This window comes from Heterodontus francisci, unplaced genomic scaffold (assembly GCF_036365525.1).
Source record: "Heterodontus francisci isolate sHetFra1 unplaced genomic scaffold, sHetFra1.hap1 HAP1_SCAFFOLD_1208, whole genome shotgun sequence".
In the NCBI taxonomy this organism is placed as follows: domain Eukaryota; kingdom Metazoa; phylum Chordata; class Chondrichthyes; order Heterodontiformes; family Heterodontidae; genus Heterodontus; species Heterodontus francisci.
In genome coordinates this window covers 91,843-93,992 of record NW_027140272.1, presented here as the reverse complement: position 1 = coordinate 93,992, position 2,150 = coordinate 91,843, and the positions used below count along the sequence as shown (strand labels likewise).

The 2,150-nt window shown below is 44.9% G+C and overlaps 1 non-coding gene across 1 annotated transcript; it reads right to left on the bottom strand.

Annotated features, from left to right (window-relative positions):
* Positions 1–1,319: 1,319 nt before the first annotated feature.
* Positions 1,320–1,410, bottom strand: trnak-uuu (transfer RNA lysine (anticodon UUU)). The gene is given in 2 exon segments: positions 1,320–1,355; positions 1,374–1,410. It is a non-coding gene; the product is annotated as a tRNA-Lys (tRNA).
* Positions 1,411–2,150: the final 740 nt, after the last annotated feature.

Below are 2,150 nucleotides of genomic sequence, written 5' to 3'. Positions count from 1 at the left end.
CTATCAGATCGTACTTATTTATTCTATTTGTGCTGTCAGTTCATTTGTTTTGTTTTGAATGCTCCATGCATTCAGATACAGAGCATTTAGTTTTGTCCTTTTATTATTTTTGTCACCTCTCGCCTTATTTGTTGATTTACTCTTTGATTTGTACATTCTGTCCCTTCCTGTCACAGTCTCTTTATCATTTCCCATATTTATACCTTTCTCTCTTGCCTTGTCTCTACTCCTTGATTCACCATATCTTCCCAAATTTGATTCCTTGCCCCCACTATTCAGTTTAAAACTGTCTCTACTTCCCTAGTTATGTGGTTCGCTAGAACACCGGTCCCAGCACGGTTCAGGTGCAGACCGTCCCAACGGGACAGCCACCTCTTTCCCCAGTACTGGTGCCAATGCCCCACGAACCAGAACCCACTACTACCACACCAGTCTTTGAGCTGTGCATAAATTTCTCTAATCTTATTTGTCCTCTGCCAATTTGCACATGGCTCAGGTAATAATCCAGAGATGATTACCTTTGAGGTTCTGCTTCTTAATTTGCTGCCTAGTTCCTCATACTGACTTTGCAGAACCTCTATCCTTGTCCTGCCTATGTCGTTGGTACCGACATGGACCACGATGACTGGATCCTCCCCCTCCCATTGTATGTTTCACTCCAGCCCTGAGCAGATGTCCTTAATCCTAACACCGGCAGGCAACACAGCCGTCTGGACGCTTGCTCTTTGCTGCAGAGAACAGAATCAATCCACCTTACTATACTGTCCCCTACTACCACTACATTCCTTTTTTCTCCCTCTTTGAGCCGCAAACACTTACTGCAGCCGTGTTTGCCCTGGATCACACTGGCATCCAGGAACTCCCACATGCTGCAGCTGTGACACATCACCTGTCCTGTCATCCTTAACGTGTTTCAATTAACTACTTAAATATTTGATTCAATTATTTATTTTACTGTCTATTTTATTAAGCTTACTACTAGTTTGTTTACTATTTTAAACGTTAGGACTAAAATGGAACTTAATCACTTACCAGATACTCATCAAACAGGTAGCTTCTTCCAAACCAATCAACTACCTGCCTGCCTGTGATGTCACAGCTTACCAGATCCTCACCAAACAGCTCCTTCCACTGCACCGAAGCAAGAACCAAATCCTGCAAACTCACCCCAGCAGCTCTCTGTTTCCCTGCTCTCACTCTCCATTGTGATGTCACTCTTGCTGTGCTTCTCTCTCTCTTGCTCTGTCTCAGAGTCTGTGCTTTTGACGCATTTCTGAACTCTCTGTTCCGTCGTGTTCCTCTGTCTCTGGTCCAAAATCTGACTCTGGTGGGATTTGAACCCACAACCTTTGAATATTTTTAAAATCATTATTTAAAAGTCCAACACGCTATCCATTGCACCACAGAGGCATACATGTGCTGGACGACATCACCAAGGCCTTTGATCTTGTTAGCAGAGACGGATTCTTCAAACTGCGATGGAACATTGCCTGCCCTCCTGAACACTTGGGCGTCATTTCTTCTTTCCACGAGAACATGCACAGTTCCATCAGTTACAATGGAGCAACATCACACACTTTCAAGATCAGCAGTGGGGTAAAGCAGGGCTGCGCGCTGGTGCCAACTCTCTTAGGAACAGAGGAACATCGGAGGAGGCCATTCAGCCCGTTGAGCCTGCTCTACCATTCAATTAGATCATGGCTGATTATCTACCTCAATGCCCCTTTCCCCTGCTATCCCCATATCCCTTGATGTCATGAGTATCAAGATTTCTATCAATTTCTGTCTTGAACATGCTCAATGATTGAGCTGCCACAGCTCTCTGGGGTACAGAACTCCAATGACTCACCACCGTCTGAGTGTAGAAATTCAACCCTATCTCAGTTTTAAATGGCCTACTCCTTATTCTGAGTCTATGTCCCCTGGTCTTAGACTCACCAACCAGGGCAAACATCCTGTCGACACCCACACTATCACGCCCTGTAAGAATTTTGTCAGTTTCAATGAGATCACCTCTCATTCTTCGAAAGTTTAAGGAATACAGGCCCAGTTTCCTCATGAGGCAATCCCACCATCCCAGGGATTAGTCTGGTGACCCTCTGTTTCACTCCCTCTATGGCAAGTATATCCTTCCTGAGATGAGGAAACCA